The sequence below is a fragment of the Macaca mulatta genome, chromosome 11, assembly GCF_049350105.2.
Source record: "Macaca mulatta isolate MMU2019108-1 chromosome 11, T2T-MMU8v2.0, whole genome shotgun sequence".
Classification (NCBI taxonomy): Eukaryota; Metazoa; Chordata; class Mammalia; order Primates; family Cercopithecidae; genus Macaca; species Macaca mulatta.
This window is the reverse complement of record NC_133416.1, coordinates 59025922-59043828: the sequence shown is the minus strand read 5'-3', so window position 1 is coordinate 59043828 and position 17907 is coordinate 59025922. Positions and strand designations below refer to the sequence as shown.

At 54.1% G+C, this 17907-nt stretch overlaps 1 protein-coding gene and 1 long non-coding RNA gene across 3 annotated transcripts in view; one reads left to right on the top strand and one right to left on the bottom strand.

The window, feature by feature from the left end:
• The first annotated feature begins 11952 nt into the window (after nt 1-11952).
• Nucleotides 11953-17907, top strand: part of FIGNL2 (fidgetin like 2) — a 31472-nt gene continuing 25517 nt past the window's right edge. For both annotated transcript variants that reach the window (XM_015151750.3, XM_077954282.1), the window contains exon 1: nt 11953-12448. The gene's annotated coding sequence lies outside the window, so the exon portion shown is untranslated. The remainder of the gene's footprint in view (nt 12449-17907) is intronic.
• LOC144332906 (uncharacterized) lies at nt 12442-13927 on the bottom strand. Its single transcript, XR_013401111.1, has 3 exons — nt 13496-13927; nt 13086-13251; nt 12442-12889 (listed from the first exon to the last, which is right to left on the bottom strand). It is a non-coding gene; the product is annotated as an uncharacterized LOC144332906 (long non-coding RNA).

Here is a 17907-nt window from a genome sequence, read left to right as displayed (position 1 = left end):
GGGGCATGAGCCACTGCACCTGGCCAGGATGCACAGATTTTAAAACTACAGTTCGATGAATTTGGACAAGTGTTTACCTGGTCACCACCATTCCAATCAACATGTGGAATATTGACATCACGCAGCAAGTTCCCTCCTGTCCAGAGGCAGTCAGTCCCCCCACCCCCGGCCACCTCCTGCTACAGATAATCTGTTGTTTATCTTTAGATCAGTTTTGCATATTCTAGGCCTTCCTATGAATGGAATTATATTGTATGTACTCTTCTGGGTCTGGCCCTTTGGCTTAGGACGGTGGTTTTGAGATTCACACATTTTGTTGTATCAATAGTTTCTTTCTTTCTCTTTTCTTTTCTTTTCTTTTCTTTCTTTTAGATACAGAGTCACACTATGTTGCCCAGGCTAGTCTCAAACTCTTGGGCTCAAGCTATCCACCCACCTCAGCCTCTCAAAGCATTAGATTACAGGCGTGAGCTCATGCCCGGCTCATTTTTACTGCGGAATAGGTTTCCACTCTAAATATTCTACCACATTTCTTTCTCTTTTTTTCTGCCATCCTTATCCTCTGGATTTTTGTCTTTGTATCCTGACTTCCCTCAGAGTCACAAGGTAGATGTTGCAGTTTCAGACACCACAGGCAGACAATGACATTCAGAGGCCAAGAAAAACTGTTTCTCTTTCAGCCTCTGTGAAATCTTTTTAGAAGCCCCTCACAAAACATCCCCTTATGTCTCACAGGGCAAATCATGCCACGTGTCCACTCTTTTTTTTTTTTTTTTTTTTTTGAGACGGAGTCTGGCTCTGTCGCCCAGGCTGGAGTGCAGTGGCGCGATATCGGCTCACTGCAAGCTCCGCCTCCCGGGTTCACGCCATTCTCCTGCCTCAGCCTCCCGAGTAGCTGGGACTACAGGCGCCCGCCGCCACGCCTGGCTAATTTTTTGCATTTTTTAGTAGAGACGGGGTTTCACCGTGTTAGCCAGGATGGTTTCGATCTCCTGCGTGTCCACTCTTAAAAAGAATTTGAGACCAGCCTGGGCAACACAGGGAGACCTCATCTCTACAAAAAACTAAAAAAATTGACCGGCATGGTGGCACACACCTGTAGTCCCAGCTACTCAGGAATCTGAGGAAGGAGAATCACTAGAGCCCAGGAGGTCCAGCCTGCAGTGAGCTGAGATCGTGCCACTGCACTTCAGCCTGGGCAACAGAGTAAGACCCTGTCTGAAAAAAATAAATAAATAATTCTGTGATGTCACTTCTGCTATTAGGTTATAAAAAGACTATGGCTGCCGGGCACGGTGGCTCACGCTTGTAATCCCAGCACTTTGGGAGGCCAAGACGAGTGGATCACCAGAGGTCAGGAGTTCAAGACCAGCCTAGCCAACATGGTGAAACCCTGTCTCTACTAAAAATACAAAATTAACCAGGCATGGTAGGGCATGCCTGTAATCCCAGCACTTTGGGAGGCCAAGGCAGACAGATCACCTGAGGTCAGGAGTTCAAGACCAGCCTGGCCAACATGGTGAAACCCCATCTTTCCAAAGATACAAAATTTAGACAGATTACATGGGCATGATGGTGGGTGTCTGTAATCTCAGCTACTTGGGAGGCTGAGGTGGGAGAATCGCTTGAACCTGGGAGGCGGAGGTTGCAGTGAGCTGAGATTGAGCTGTTGCACTCTAGATTGGGCGACAGAGCAAGACTCCATCCAAAAAATAAATAAATAAATAAAAATAAAAAAATAAAAAAACTGTGGCTTCTATCTTGAATGCTTACTTATGCTTTCTCCTGGATCATTTGCTGTGGGGGTGGGAAGCCAGGGCCATGTCATAAAGACAGTTAGGAGGCCTATAGGGAGGCCCATGTGGTGAGGCCCTGAGGTGGTCTCCAGCCAGTAGTCAGCTAGGAACTGAGGTCTGTGCACAGCCATGTGAGTGAACTTGGAAATAGGCTCTCCAGTCCCACATGCCTGCAGTCCCCAGAAGACAGCTTGAGTGCAGCCTCATAAGAGACCAGGAGCCAGAACCACCCAGTTAAGCCATATCCAGAGTCCTGACCCATAGAAAGTATAATATAAAATGTTGATTGCTTAAAGCGCTAAGATTTGGGGTAATCTTTTATGCAGCAATAGATGATTTGGTAGAGCACTTTTTTTTTTTTTTTGAGACAAAGTCTTGCTCTGTCACCCAGGCTGGAGTGCAGTGGCACGATCTCGGCTCACTGCAGTCTCTGCCTCCTGAGTTCCAACGACTCTCCTGCCTCAGCCTCCTGAGTAGCTGGGACTAGAGGCGCCCACCACCACACCTGGCTAATTTTTGTACTTTTAGTAGAGACGGGGTTTCACCATGTTGACCAGGCTGGTCTCGAACTCCTGACCTCAGATGATCTGCCCACCTCAGCATCCCAAAATGCTGGGATTATAGGTGTGAGCCACCACGCCCGGCCCATTTTTTTTTTTTTTTTTTTTTTTTGAGACAGGATACCACTCTCTCAGGCTGGAGTGCAGTGGTGCAATCTCAGCTCACTGCAACCTCTGCTTCTTGGGTTCAAGCAACTCTTGTTCCTCAGCCTCCCGAGTAACTGGTATTGCAGGTGTGCGCCACCATGCCAGGCTAATTTTTTTGCTTTTTTTTTTTTTTTTTTGAGGCGGAATCTTGCTTTGTCACCCACATTGGAGTGCGGTGGCACAATCTTGGCTCACTGAGAGCTCCACCTCCCGGGTTCACGCCATTCTCCTGCCTCAGCCTCCCGAGTAGCTGGGACTACAGGCACCCGCCACCATGCCTGGCTAATTTTTTGTATTTTTAGTAGAGACGGGGATTCACCGTGTTAGCCAGGATAGTCTCAATCTCCTGACCTCGGGATTCACCCGCCTCGGCCTCCCAAAGTGCTGGGATTACAGGCGTGAGCCACCACCCCCGGCTATTTTTTGTATTTTTAATAGAAATGGGGTTTCACCATGTTGGCCAGGTTGGTCTCGAACTCCTGACCTCAAGTGATCTGCCCACCTCGGTCTCCCAAAGTGCTGGAATTACAGTTGTCAGCCACCATGCCCAGCCTGGCAGAGCACTTTTAAGAAATGCTCTGTATCACCAGTACTTGTAAGATGGCCCAGATGCTGATTCTGTGTGGAAAAACAGATATTGACAGTTGGGAGTTGAAAAGTGATCCAAGAATCAGACTCTGAATGGGGTAAAGTTTTAGGAAAACCTTAACCAATTTATTTCACCCATGTTTTCCTTGTTATATAAGTACAAAAGTAGTAAGTCTAAGAGAGCCTTTTCAGTAAGTGTAAAATAAAAATTCTAAGTGATAAGAAGTCATCGTCACTTTAATCAGGAGTTTTAGTGTTTTTTCTTTCTAAAGTATATGAAGTATGGTGGTTCATGCCTGTAATCCCAGCACTTTGGGAGGCCGAGGTGGGAGGATGGCTTGAGCCCAGGAGTTCAAGACCAGCTTGGGCAACATAGCAAGACCCTATCTCTGAAAATCAATCAATCAATCACATGAAGCAGCAGTGCTTCTTAATATCAATGGTGTCTAAATTGGATGAAATACGACCATGTATTTTCCTTATGGTAGAAACCATTATGAGGGGAGTTTTTTGGCACCTGCAGCAGAGGATCTGAATTCAGGGGAGTATAGGAATAGGGCTGAGGAGGAGGTAAGTAAGGGGAAGCAGGGAACAAGTCTATGAGGGAGAGTGGGCAGGGATTTGTGGCAAAAAGCTCAGAAATATTTCCAGGGGTAGCTTTGGGAATGGATCCCTGTTGAAGCGTGTTTGTTCTAACCCTCCAATGGGTTAGTAAGATCCTGGAGTCTATGCCAACCATGATGCCTGGCAATTGCTAGTGGCATTGGAAATGCCTGCATTTCCCAAACAAAAATAAGGACATATGACCTAACATAAGAGTTTTCCGGCCAGTGCAGTGGTTCATGCCCATCATCCCAGCACTTCGGGAGGTGGATCACTTGAGGTCAGGAGTTCGAGACCAGCCTGGCCAATGTGGCGAAAATTCGTCTCTATTCAAACGAACAAGCAAACAAAACCCACAAAAAATTAGTTGAGCAAGGTGGCGCATGCCTGTAATCCCAGCTGTTCAGGAGGCTGAGGCAGGAGAATCACTTGAACCCGGGAGGCGGAGGTTGTAGTGGGCCAAGATCACGCCACTGCACTCCAGCCTGGGCGACAGGGTGAGATTCTGTCTCTAAATAAATAAATAAATAAGAGTTATCCTATATTTAAAGTTTTTTTGTGCCCCAGTAAGCCTTTACCATTTACAGCTTTATGGCCTTATGACTGATGCAAGGGAAGATGGAAACACGCTGGGGAGGGATGCTTCCTCAGGGGCATCAGGTGCCCATCGCAGCTCCCAGAAGTGTGGCCAATTGTTGGGCAAATGTCCAGGGGTCAAAATCCGCACAGGGCATGAGGGGGTCTGGGGTTGGAGATCTGGCTAGTATTTTGAGCAGAGTTACACATGGATCGGGATTCATAGACTTTGAGGAGTTTGCCTTCCCATTGGGAGGGAGTGGAGCTGTATCAACAAACATACTTTGCAGAGAGAGAAGCGGGCAACCCAGGGGCTTATGTTCCCAGGGTAAAGGGCAGCCCAGGATTTGAACTCGGGCAACCTGGCTCCAAAGCCTGTGCATGTCTTAGTCACTATATTTTGGTCTTTGAGATCTGTGGGGAGTTTTGCAACCACTGAATCCAAGCTCCTGATTTTACAGTTGAGGGAGCAGGACTCGCCCAAGGTCCATGGGGATGAGGGGGCGGGGCGTTGTGGATTAGTGTTGGTAAAAGGAGGGGCGGGGGCTGTAGACATGGATGCTAGCTGGCCTCCCCACCCTGCCACAATGTAAAGTGCCCCTGCTTTCCATCTGGGGAAAGGGCACAACCTGATGGGGGTGGAGGGCGCAGGTTCGGGGAAGCTGCCCGCCTCCTTCATTCCCGGGATTCCCAAGGCAGCCATTGTCCAGGAGGAATGTTGGGCCAGCAGCATGGAGGGCGGGGCCTCTTCCCGTGCCCCAGACAAGCCTGCTTTGTGTTCTCCACCCTGGCCCCTCCTGGCTGTCACCAGCAAGACCTTCTCAGCATTTTTCAGGGGTCTCAGGGCAGGTCTTTAAGAGATGAAGCTACTTGGAGAGGAAAGGACCATGGGAGATGTACTCAACCCTGGAGGTCTGGGAGGGCTGCCTGGAGGAGAGGTGAGAACTGCCCAGAGGCCTGGGCTCCTGGCTCCTCAGAGATAAAAATATGCATTCCTAACCTCTGGTTACTAGAACTTTATCCTAAGGCAATGATTAGACACGTGCACAAAGGTGGAAGTTACAAGTTTGTTCATGAAGCTTCTATTTCCAGAAAAAAATCAACAACAAAAGAAACTTTTTTTTTTTTTTTTTTTTTTTTTTGAGAGGAGTCTTTCTGTTGCCCAGGCTTGAGTGCAGTGGTGAGATCTTGGCTCACTGCTACCTCTGCCTCCCAGGTTCAAGCTATTCTCCTGCCTCAGCCTCCCTAGTAGCTGGGACTACAGGAGTGCGCCACCGTGCCCAGCTAACTTTTGTATTTTGAGTAGAGACAGGGTTTCACCATGTTGGCCAGGCTGGTCTCAAACTCCTGACCTCATGGTCCGCCCACCTTGGCCTCCCAAAGTGCTGGGATTATAGGCGAGGGCCACCCATGCCCGGCCAGGAAACTTCTTAAATTAGTTCAGACATGTCCACTTGATGGAATATTAAGCTGTCATTAACAATTGTGTGGTATAAACATATTATAGACAGGAAAAGATGTTCAAAATATATGTCCATTGGCCGGATGCGGTGGCTCACTCCTGTAATCCCAGCACTTTGGGAGGTCGCGGCGGGTGGGTCACTTGAGGTCAGGAGTTTGAGACCAGCCTGGCCAACATGGTGAAACCCCATCTTGACTAAAAATGCCAAAATCAGTCAGCTGTGGTGGCACATGCCTGTAATCCCAGCTAGGAGGCTGAGGCAGGAGAATTGCTTGAACCTGGAAGGTGGAGGTTGCAGTGAGCCATGATCACACCACTGCACTCCAGCCTGGGCAACAGAGCAAGGATCCCTCCCCCGCCAAAAAAAAATTGTCTATTAAGAAAACTATATTATAAAACACTGTGGAGATCTCTCTCTCTCTCTCCCTGTCTAAAATAATATCTAACTGACTCCAAAATGGTTTTTGTTTGCTTGTTTGTTTGTTTTGAAATGGGGTCTTGCTCTATTGCCCAGGCTGGAGTGCTTGGCGTGATCACGGCTCACTGCAGCCTCAATCTCCCTGGCTCAAGCAATCCTCCCACCTTAGTCTCTCAAGTAGCTGGGATCACAGGTGTCTGGCTAATTGACTCCAAAATATTACTGGTGGTTATCTCTGGGTGGTGGGATTAAAGGTGTTGGATTTTTAATTTTTTGTTTTCTGCTTATCTATTTTTTCTTTTTGGTGTTTTTTAAATAATAGAAATGGGTTTCGCTATGTTGCCCAGGACTCATGCAATCCTCTTGCCTCAGCCTCCTGAGTAACTGGGGTTGTAGGCACATGATGCCGTTCGAATTTTTGTAAAAAGGTGTTCTGCTTGTGTAACTAAAGAGTGTGTGTGTGTGTTTGTGCGGGCAGCTTAACTGCCCACTGCTCTAGGGTGGGTGTCCTTCACCCTCAGAAGTTTCTTCAACGTGGCACCTGCCCTGGGAGGGTAAGAGAGACAGCTGTTGAGGCATTAGAAAAATGAGTGTCAGATAGGCAGCCCCTGAGCCTAATCATGATAGCAACAACTCACTTAGCACTTTGCAAGGTGTTTTCACACACATTATCTCATCTGAATCCCACCACGACCCTGTGAGGTCACATCATCGTCCTTTTCCAGGTGAGGAGACAGGCTCCCCCAGGTTCAGTGGCTCCCCAGAGACAGTGCAAGAAAGTGACAAAGGTTGTATTCAGCCCAGGGTCTCTGACCTTCAACCTCGGCACCCAGGTACCTCCCTGACTCATGTCCATTACAGCATGCAGCATGTGTTCATCCACCTTTCCCTGTCCGCCACTGACCCTGGGATCTTACTTGAGTCACTATTCCTAGAACTTAGTACACTCAGGCATCAGTACATGCTATTGAATAAAAGAATGAATGCGCATTCAAACCTGGAGCCCTGGTGGAGCAGGTCATGGTAGGTTACAAACTTGTTCTTTAGAGTCTATGCATTCTTTTTTTGTGTGTGTGTGACAGAATCTTGCTTTGTCGCCCAGGCTGGAGTGCAGTGGCGTGATCTTGGCTTACTGCAACCTCCACTTCCAGGGTTCAAGTGATTCTCCTGCCTTAGCCTCCCAAATAGCTGGGGCTACAAGTGCCTGCCACCACACCCGGCTAATTTTTGTATTTTTAGTAGAGAAGGAGTTTCACCATCTTGGCCAGGCTGTTTTCAAATTCCTGACCTCAGGTGATCTACCCGCCTCAGCCTCTTAAAGTGCTAGGATTATAGGCATGAGCCACTGTGCCCGGCCTAGACTGTGCATTCTTATACTTGCTATATTCTCTGTATTTATTTCTCTTTTGGTCTTTAACATTTTGCAAAGCTCTTTGGAAGATGGCTGACAGCAAGAGTTGCCACAGGAATGGCTCTGCCTGGATCTGAACTTGTTCCTCCCCACTACACACACCCATAACTGGAGACAGCCACCCCTGAGGCCAAGGGAGCAGAGCGGAGGCTCTTGGCTGGCTCCCTTCCTTACTGAAGGGAAGGTTTCTATCTAGGACCAATGCTCGGGAAGGATGAGATTCTACACTGAGTCTTGCTATGCACACACCCTCCCTTCCACACCCTGGCAGACTCCAGGCCCAAAGAGGTGGAGATTCAAGGGTGGGCTGCAGATACCAAGGATGGGCGAGTCAGGGAAGGCATCCTGGAGGAGAGACCTGGAAGGCTGGTTTAGGAAGGGGAGGAGGCCGGGGCTGAAGGGAGAGAAGCAGGGAACCTGCTCCAGTAGTGCTGGATGATTTAAGTACAACCAGATGTGCTGGGAATCTCCTGTCAGGCTCAGGCCCAGAGAGGGCAGAGTGGGGGTGGAGAGACCTCTGGGCCACTTGGATTTGCAGTTCCTTATTTTGCCCTGGGTCTGTAAGCTTTAGGGAGTGAAGAAGCCCAGTGGGATTCCGGAGGTTCCAGATGGGCTAGCATGTTAGAGGGTAGATCATGTAGGACTTAGGGGAGGCTTCTGCCTTTGGAGAGGGTGGAGTGGGTTCAACCCCTAGAAACTAGGGGGAAAAAAAGGATTGGAAGTGCTCTGGGAGTGGAGCTACTAGCTCTGCTAGGATGCGGGACAGATAGGGAAGACTTTACAGAGAAGGGCATACCTGAGTTGGGTTCTGAAGGATGAATAGGAGCTCACCAGGCAGAGTAGGGAAATGAGACTCCAGGCAGAAAGATTCTGAGGTATTAAAAAGGTATGAGTGTTTAGTGAGTTTCTGTGTTACTATAAGGTACATGGTGGGATTAATTTGGGGTGCTGGCTAAAAAGCTATGCTGCAGGATGGTGGGGGGTAGATGTGCTTCTGCTCACAGAACAAACAGCAGGGCCACGTGTGGGATAAGGATTTTGGAAGTAAGGTATGAGGATCCCCAAGTGTCAGGCCCCAGGGAGTGAGTGGAGACTGATAGCCACCCAGCTCCTCCTCCCAAGTCTGAGCTGCATCTGCCCAGAGGGAGGAACATGTTTTCTAGTTTGCCTAGAGGCTCTTGAGGGCTCCTAGGCTGGATGTGGGGTGGGGATAGGATCCAGACCAGACACAGCTTTTAGCACAGTGGGAAGGCAAAGCTGGTATATGTTCATGAAGAGTAAGAGTTTTGGGGGTGGTTTGATCAGGATTGGGGAGGCACTGGGAACTGGGCTTTGATGGGCAAACAGCAAGAATGAGAAGGGCTAGAGCTTCCATTTGTGGGGACAGCAGCCTGAGTCCCGGGCAAGTGTGATGGGGGGGGAGCCCAGCTGGGTGTGGTGCCCTCTGGGCACGCACCCCAATCCCCAAGCCAGGACACATTTCCTTCCTTTCCTGCTCATAATGACTCCTGAGTGGCCAGTCCAGAGGACCACAAAGAGGCCTCCCCGCCCTTTCCTCTTCCTCTCTTCCGTTTCTTTCTCCCTTCCTCCCCCCACCCCATCCTTCCCCCCACCCAGGGCCCTTTTCTTTCCTTCCTCCTCACCCTACTTGCTCCTCCCACCCTCTCTCTCTAGCTTTTACTTCCTCCCTCTAACTCTCCCCTCTCCCTCCAAAATCCTTAGTGCTGATTCTCCCCAGACCCATGGAGTTATTTTTCTTCTTAATGTTTTTAGAAAGCCCTTGTTGCAGGTCTCTGGACCAAGAAGGTCACACACTCCCACACTTCTGCTGCACACCCACAGGCATGCGCCCGCAGCAGGTGCCTGCACTCAGCCACACAGCCAAGCATAGCACCTGTCTCCCCTGGGGGCGGGATAGGGGTGGGATTCTCCACCTTGGATACCAGCAAAAGGGCTGGGAAAGAATGGAGGGCCCTCTGCAGAAGCCACACATTACCGCCATCATTACCACTATTATTATCCAATCCATTGCCAGGCACTTGACCTGCCTGCGGATGATCACAACCACCTCAGCAGGGGCTTTCAGGGCACAGATCCCTTGACTGGGGACAGCCAGGAGCGGGGTCAGCCCAGAGTCCTCAGAGATCAGTCTCTCAGGGCCCCACCCAAGAGGGCAGGAGGTAGAGATGTGATGAACAGCCTTCTGCCAGGACTGAGGATTTGTCAGCCCAGGAGGCTGGATGATATATTAACAGGACTTTAATGAGCTCTGGGAGGGGGAACCACACACCTCATCGCCTGAGCACTGGTGCGGGGTGGGAGGTGGAGGGGTGACGTGATCAGCCTCACCCCCACCTGCTAACTAAACCTCTTAATGTGACCCACAGCAGTCTGCCCATTGGAAAAAACTCAGTACTGCCAAGCTGCTGGCCTTGCCCCTGGAGTCCAGTGAAGGCCTTCTTCAGTGGGCCGATGTCTTTCACCATCTCACCAGCAAGGCCTTCATTAGCTTTAAGCTTGTCCTTCCTTTACTCCCAGACTCCTAGAAGATGAAGGAGAACTGGATCCCCACTCCAGGGGAGCGCATGATCAATTCCTTCCTTCAGGCTGAGCCCCTCAGTCCAACCCCACTCCTGTCATCCCCCCTTCCCTGGAGCATGGTAGAGCAGGATCCCCACTGGCAATGCCAGACTTGGCTTCCTGGCACTAATCCTGCTGGCTGAGGCACCCAGCTCATGAGGACGTTAGTCTTTCCCTTAGTTCCTGTCTCTGGCTTTTGGGGAACCTGACGGGTAGGGGTGGAAAAAGTGCAGTGGATTCTATATCCAGCTTTGCCGTGTGACCCCAAGTGTGTCACTGCTCTCTGGGCCTCCAATGCTCCAACAATAAGGAAATATTCAAGGAGTTCCTTCCAGCTGGTATCCTGGGATTATCCTTCCAGCAAGGGTTCCAGTCTCCTAGCATGGTGGCTGTGGCTCCCTTCATCCTGCCTGATTCTGAAGCCAGGGGCTACTCTAGCACTCTGAGCCTTGACACATCCCTCCTCCTGTGCCAGGGCAGGGCCCAGGGGTGTGGAGTGGAAAGGAAGAGAGAATTGTGGAGGTGGAAAAGACACTGACCTTGGCGAGTTCCAGAACCTGCGTGGGTGCTGGTTGCTTCCATATGTGGGCTGGGAAAGAAGTGGGAGCTACTGAGGCCCTCCCCTTCCCTTTCTCTGGGTGGCACCTAAAGGAGTGCCCCAGACCTGTCAGACCCCAGAGCCTGCAGGGGAATCCGCATTAGAAGAAGGGAGGGGGTAGTGTTTGGAGTTCTGCAGGCTAGGGGGTCAGGGCCAATCTTGCCCTACTGACACTCAGGCTAGGCAGCCACTCAAAAGGAAAAAAGCTCACAGGAGAGAGGATCCTTAAGCACTGCCCTTGGGTGGAAACACCGTAGCCTTGGATGTCTGGAAGCTCAACATCAGGAAGGTTCTCTGGACCCTCCATCATCAGCACAGCCCCCCTCCCACCTTCTCCTGGGGCAAAGAGGGTTCCTGGCCTTTAACCCTGATGAAGCCTTGAGTGTGTGTGTATTGGGCAGAATTCTGTCTACCCTTCCACTAGGAGCTCCAGGAAGATAGGGCCGTGCCTCTTGGACTCTCTTGGGTATCCCTGGTGCCCAGTCCAATGTTTGGCACAAAGTTAACACTCAGTGTGTATCTGTTGAACGAATGTCTTTGGATACCTCTCAGTTGACTAGAGGTCTGGGACTCATCCCTCATCTTTGCTTCCTGCCAGTCATCCTGCTTGGCCCAGTGTGACTGCTGCCTTTTGGGGAAGCCTTCCAGTGGAGCCCTCTGTTTTGATTTTACACCCCACAGTCCGCTGCCCCCTCCAGTGCTCGCCCTCCTGCCCCGCACCCACCCGCGCCCAGAGTGGCATCAGCGCAGAGCCGGGGCCTTGCCTGGCGGTGCGTCCTGCCCTCTGCTGCCCGGGAGGGCAGGCGCAGCAGAGTCCCGCGCTCAGTGGGTGCTCAGCTCACCTGGGGGCGTAGAAAGTGAGCTAGAGTTCTCCAGGCTGTGGCCAGGGGGCCAAGGCAGTCCTGGGAAAGGGGGTCTCCGGCGGCCCGCGGACGGGGCGGGCCCAGGCCAGCTGCCTTCCCCTTTGCCCTTCGACCCAGGAAGCCGCCCACATCCAGCGGACACGCTCGACGGGCTGGGCTGCTCAGTCCCGGCCTCGGCCCCGTCTCCGGGCCGTCCCCCACCCCTACCCGCCGGCCCGACCCCCACCCCTACCCCAACTTCCCGCTCCGACGGCCGGGAGAGGCGGGGCGGACGGGTCTGAGAGTGGCGAAGGACACTCTCCACACCGAGGGTCATTTGCTCTTTTTTCCCCTCTGTGGCTAATTTATTTTAGAGCCAGGGGCGGGAGGGGGCGGGGCCAGCCGGGAGGGTGGCGAGGAGGGGCTGGGCGAGCCCAGGGGAGGTGGGGGCGGGGCGGGGGCGAGGTGGGGGAGGGCGGGGAAGAAGCCGGGGGTGGAGGGGCCAGAGAAGGGGCGGGAGTTGGGGGAAGAGAGGGGCACTAGGAGAGGGAGGAGCAGGGAAAGGGGAGGGGAGCGAGGGCCTGCGAGGGAGGGCGCTGGGGGCGGGCGAGGGGAGGCGGGGGTGGGGGTGGGGGTCTTGCCTGCGGGGGGAGCCGGGGCCGCCCCTTGTCCGGCCACCCCCACTGCCCAGTCCGGCTCCCGCCCGCGGCGGCCGCAGCAGCCGCAGCGCAGCAGCTCCAGGATGGTGAGCGCCACTGCCCCCCAGCCCAGGCCTGTCGTCCCCGGCCCGCGCCCCCGCCCCGGTCCCCGGGCCGGACGCGCCCCCAGGCCGCGCACACTCACCTAGGACCCGGCCGTGATGCCGAGGTACGGGGCCGCGGGCGGGCCGGGATGGGGCGGGGGGAGGTGACCGTTTGGTCGGGGTGTCCGGAGCTTTGTCCGCCGGCGCGGGGCCGGAGAGGGCCGAGAGGGCGGGGGCTGCGGGTAGCGGGGTTCAACTCGGCGGGGGTCGGAGGGCAGGGCCGGCGAGAGACCCTAGCGGGTGCGTGGGAGCCGAGGGTCACTTCCCGGGGGGAAGGGGCAGGCAGAGCAGGGGATCGCCGCCCGGCCGCCGACGGGCACCCGTCTCACAGCCCCCTCTAGTGCGGAGGCTGCAGCGAAAGCGAGCAGCCGGCTTGGGGGCGTCTGCTGGCCTGGGGGTGGGGAGCCAGGGTTTGCGGGTTCGGGTCCCAGAAGGATCCAGCGTCCGGAGCCCGAGGGCCGGCCCGCAGGCCCCTCCCACTCCGTCAGGTCTTTGTCCAGCGGCCCCTGTGTGTGTGGGAGGGGTGGGGGCTGGGTTACTGGCCCGGAGATTCCCCAGCATGGTGACGGGGCAGTGACAGGAGACCGAGGCTACTTAGGGTCCCCGCGCCCCTAGCGCCCACCCTCCTCATGTCTTCTCCTCTGGCCTGGGAGAACAGAGCCCCCATCTCAGAGTCAGGGCGTTGTAGGAGGCTGTACTCACCTTCACCCTGGGGCTACAGGAAACAAGGGGTACCCCCGGAGCTCCCAGCTCTCCAGAGAGGGCCCCTCAAACTTCCCCACCGCAAGAGCCCTCTCCTGGTCTACACAGACATTCGCATGCTAGCGACCCCCCTCCGCAGAGGGTCCTTCGCAGATTGTTGAGCACCCTGTAGGTGATCAACAAATGTTGGTCCCCTTCCCCAGCCCCTCTGGTCCCCCTGCCCCCGCCGGAGGAGGAGGTCTGGGAAGGGGTCTGCGCGGGGCAGAGAGCGCGCGGCCTGGACCCTGCGCCCAGCGGCAGCCCGGAACGCAGGGGTGGGTGGACGGGTGGGTGGGCTGTTAAAGGGACGGTCACTAAATCAGGATTAGGCCGTAGGGCTGTCAGGCTGCCGGCCCTGTCTCCATGGATACCTAATTTGGAGGAGAATAGAGGACGGAAGAATGTTTGTGTTGTCGTCCGCTGGGGCTGTGGCGGCGGAGCTGTCTCCTGCTCTCGGCCGGACAGCGAGGAGTGGGGACCCGGTTCCAGCCCAGTTCTGGGCTTACGGCGCAGGGGGGCTTCCCGGTTCCTGGGCCGTGGGGCCTCCCCTGTGGAGCCGCCCAGTCTCTGGAGTGGGCTGGGCCCGCAGATGGCACGGTGTGAAGCCCTCTGACCCTGCAGAGGGAGTCCCAGACCCTCCCGCAGCCTACCCCGAAATCCCGTAGCATCCTCCTAAAGCCTCCCCGAGTCTCTCAGTACGGAGCCGACGCCATTCCCCGCTGTGCCTTAGCCCCCAAGGATGGGTGCGCCGGGCAGCCTGGTGCTGTGGTGCCGCCGCCACCCAGCTGTGGGACGCGGGTACCGGGCGGCCGAGCGAGCCGCGGGCAGGGGGCGGGGCGGGACTTCCTGGGGTGGGCGAGGAAAGGGGCGGGGCTTGCTGGGGTGGCTGTGCTGGACGGGTGACAGGCCTCGTAAATCCCCTTTCCCATGTTTAACACCATTTCATTTCTTTCCACTTGATTCCATTGGCGTCCAAGGCAGACGGGAGCGACCCTCGTGTCCTCGCTGTAGTATCTTCTGGGCGAAGCCCTTTTGGGCCAAAGGGAATTAGGCTGTGTGGGGCAGAGGAGTTGCTTCTAGGGAGGCCTAGATGACCCGCACTCCTCGCGGGGGTTCCTCTTGCCCCCCACCCCCACCCCAGAAGAAGAAAAAGAAGGAGATGAGAGACACATAAATGAGTTTGGCTTCGGAGGCCCTGCCCGATTCTCTGGCCGTGGTGTGGCTGAGGGCTGGGTGAGGATCCCGTGACTGTCAATTCCAGTGCCAGCCTGGGGAAAAGCTGGGGAGAGCCACCCAGACTGAGTGTGGCGTCGGAGAGCCCTTTCCTGACTTTCTTCTGCTCACCCATGGCCACAGCTTTTTATGGATCAGGACTCCCCTCCCTGCCCTGCCGGGGCCGCAGCTTTATTGCTGAGATCTAGGGCTCTCTCCACGCAATTTCACGCCTCTCTGCCTTTGCTCCCGCTGTTCCTCCAGCCAAATGCCTTCCCCATTGTCCCTGTCTTTCCACAACCTCCTTATTCTTCAGGGCCCAACTCGGATGCGCGACTCCTCTGCATCACCTCCCCAGCCCGGAGCTTCTGTCACTTGCTCCTCCCTCCGTGGCCTGCACCTGTGCTCCCTTCCGCCTTTGTGGCGGGATCCACTCTGGGCTTTGACTGCAGTGGAGCATGTACTCCCTGGCCCTGCCCCCACTGGGCTTGCCGCAGGGCTTGACACCTTGTGGGTGCTCCATAAATACTGGTTGGCTGAATAAAAGGGGTTTTGTTAGGGCCTTTAGCCAGGCAGTCTGCATAGCATGGAATCTGGCCACTTTCAGGTGAACAGCTCTGTGCTCTTGGGTGGTGGAGACCCCTGGGTGGGGCTCCTCCTCTCCCTTTCCCTTCTTCGCCTCCTCCTCCTCCTCCCCATGACCCTACCCCATCCCCCCAAGTCCAGTGAGGACTTTGCCCCTTCCCTTCCCCACAGACCAGCATTCTTTCCCTGCCATTATCATCCTGTTAAACAGAGAGGCCAGTCAGGATCCATATGGATCACATTAACAATTGCTTATTATCTGGGCCAGGACTCCCCCGACTCTCCCCGCCAGCTCTGACTGCTGCCATTGCTGGACCCTTAGGAGCCCTGCTTTCCCCTCCCCCCGCCGTTGGTCAGCCAGGGAGGGCAAGGGACAGGCTGGTCTCCCTCACCTTCCCTGTGCCTTCTAGCAGAACTTTGCCTCTTCTGGACTTGGCAGTTAATGACTCCTTTACCCGATTTAATGAAAACCAGGTTCCTGGAAGGAGTATGGCTCCTCGAAGCTCCAGGGCTGCAGCAGGGAGATGTGGACTCCAGGCCCCGGGCCCCTGTGCTCTGTAGCCCTAAGACCCCCTGCTCTCCAGGGGACAGAGACTGTGTGTGTGTGGGGGGGTGAGCCACAAAAGGCCAAGCATGGGGTGCTGGCATCTGCCATCTTAGCCTTGGGCTGGTCCTACCCCCTTTTGGGAGCTGGCTGTCTGGTGAGGGAGATCAGGGCAGAGGGACCCTGCCAGGCTCTGTGGCATTGGGCTTCCAGTCTTTCCCTTCAGTCAAAGAAGCAAGAAATGTGTTAGAGCTTCCCACAGCAGCCACTGAATTGGCCTTGAAGGATGGGGAGTGTACTTCACGTTTAAACCCATATGTAACCCAAGAATACTAGGGCATGGAAGGGCCTCCAAGATTAACCATTCTGGGGGTCCATAACTTTTTTTGATTTACAGAGCCCTTGGAGGCACTGATGAAAGGCATCCCCAGAAAAATGCACTTCCATTAATCGACACCAGACTTTGCATTCTGCTTTAGAGGGTTCTTGGATCCCCTAAAGCCCATAGGGACCTTATGTCAAGAAACTCTTACCCCAGTCCAGCTCTCTCTGATGTGCTGAGGGCAGAGTCATGCCTGCGGCCTGGGTTTTCTGACCTCCCCATCCAGTGCTCACTCCACAGTCTTATTACTGGCAGCGGGACCTCCAGAACCAAGGTACCAAGGGTATGAGACCAAGGTGCTAGGCCAGGTTTTAAGTGGGAAGAGTTCACACTGGCTGGGTCAGGGTCTGGGCTGGTCATCTCATCTCTGACGATGTGGCTTGGAGAGAAGGCTGTCCGGGCACTTTTTTTTTTTAGGGTCCATTTGTCTCCAGGAACAAGTGGCAATTGCTCTTCTCCGAGCAGTTTCATAAGCATCTTGATGAATCATAGTTAACGCTTCCACACACTTGTTAAACACTCTGTATCTCATCTGTGAAGTGAGAAAATAGAGTGAAGAATGGTGTCCACCTCCTAAGCAGGATATTGTGAGGATGAAAGGAGTCAGGAGCTAGGAAACCTGAGTCCTAGTCTTGAATGACTCTAGGTGCAGGTGGTCAAGGCTGTGGTTACTGTTGAGGCCGGCATTTCCCCAGTTTGCTCAGCCAAGGAAAGGAGACTGCAGTGCAACCCCCCTGAGTGCCTTCTGTCTTTTCCGTTTCCATCGAGGTATGGACAGTGTCAGCCTTTGGAATATTCATCTTCAGGGCTGGAGGCAGAGTGGGGGTTCTCAGTGAGTGGGAGAGCTGGGCAGTGGCCATGGCCTGCCTCCGTAGCCCCAAGCCAGTTTTATGATGACCAGTCATGACCCCTACCCTAGAGACCAAGCCTTGGGCTTCAGCAACCCCCTTTTGCTAATCAGATGTAACTCCGGACAAGTGACTTCTTCTGTTTGGGTTTCAATTTCATCATTTCTAAAATGAGGATAAGAACCTCGTATGATGGTGATGTGGCCCTGGTTTCAAATAGTCTGCCCCTTTGATTCTGAAGCCTACCTTGGTGACCCGCTTAGTGGCTCAGGGCCCAGGGACTCCAGAGAACAACCTTCTGGTGTAGGAGTGAGGATGGGGAAAGGACATGTGTGTGTGTGAAAGTTCTGGCCCACAGCAGTGCTTGCCCAGGCCATCTTAAAAAAAAATTGTAGAGATGGTGGTCTCACTATGTTGCCCAAGCTGATCTTGAACTCCTGATTTCAAGCGATCCTCCCATCTTGGTCTCCCAAAGTACTGAGATTACAGGTGTGAGACACTGCAACCAGGCTGCCAGACCATCTTTGAAGTCCCCTCCAACATGGAGTCAGCGCAGAGAGCGGGTGGGGAGGTGGGCGGGAGGAGAGGCAGCATGGTTGCCTACAGGAATCTGGAAGGTAGCAGCATACCTCCCTCTGTCCCCTCTCACTGCCAGGGCAGACTCAGGCCACATGGTCCACATGGTCCCCAGCCCAGTGTTGTGATTAATCAGGGATGGATGTGAAGATGCGACAAAGAGGCTGCATTGACTCTTTTTAAATTCTTTTTCTTTTTTTTTTTTTTTGAGACTGAGTCTCTTCTGTCACCCAGGCTGCAGTGCAGTGGCACGATCTTCACTCACTGCAACCTCCACCTCCTGGGTTCAAGCTATTCTCATGCCTTTGCCTCCTGAGTAGCTGGGACTACAGGTGCAGGCCACCATGCCCAGCTAATTTTTTTGTATTTTCAGTAGAGACGGGGTTTTGCCATGTTGGCCAGGCTGGTCTCAAACTCCTAACCTCAAGTGATCTGCCCACCTTGGCCTCCTAAAGTGTTGGGATTACAGACGTGAGCCACGAGATTTCATTTACTATTAACAAACCTGTGTTGAGCACCTGCGCATTGTGTCCAGTACCGTGCAAGGCTCTGGGTGACCCTCAGCTGCTCCCGCGGGTGTCCAGCCAGGATCGGCCTTCCTGAGCCTCCCCACACATGCAGTGGACACCTATGGAC